Here is a 513-nt window from a genome sequence, read left to right on the forward strand (position 1 = left end):
CTGTGCACACACATCTGGACGCTGCGGGTTTGATGCTGCATAAATACAGAGCGTCCAACCCTCAGCAACTCCAGATCGTCGGCACGGACCCTTAGGGTGTGTGCACATGTTGCGGATTACCCTGCGTATTTTTCTACGCGGATTTGGCGAAATCCACAGGTAAAATGACCTCTGTTTTACCTGCGGATTTTCTGCAGATTTTGCGCTGATTTCCCCTATATTGGAGCAGGTTTCAAAACGCTGCTAATCCGCACAAAGAATTGACATGCTGCAGATTCAAATCCGCAGAAAATCCACGCGGAAAAATCCGCAGCATGTGCACAGCGTTTTTCATTTTACATAGACTTTAATGGTACTGTACAACGCAGCAGAATCCGCAACATGTGCACTGACCCTTAATGTCTATCTCCTGGCTTCATAGTGTATCAGTAGAGGACTGAGCCCCCTGGATTGCTGCCGCACTCCTCCCCTCCTCCTCCTCCTCCCTTCCTCCTCCTCCTCCTCCGCTTCTAC

The sequence above is a fragment of the Dendrobates tinctorius genome, unplaced genomic scaffold, assembly GCF_039654945.1.
Source record: "Dendrobates tinctorius isolate UK_male_01 unplaced genomic scaffold, ASM3965494v1 ptg000196l, whole genome shotgun sequence".
NCBI lineage: Eukaryota > Metazoa > Chordata > Amphibia > Anura > Dendrobatidae > Dendrobates > Dendrobates tinctorius.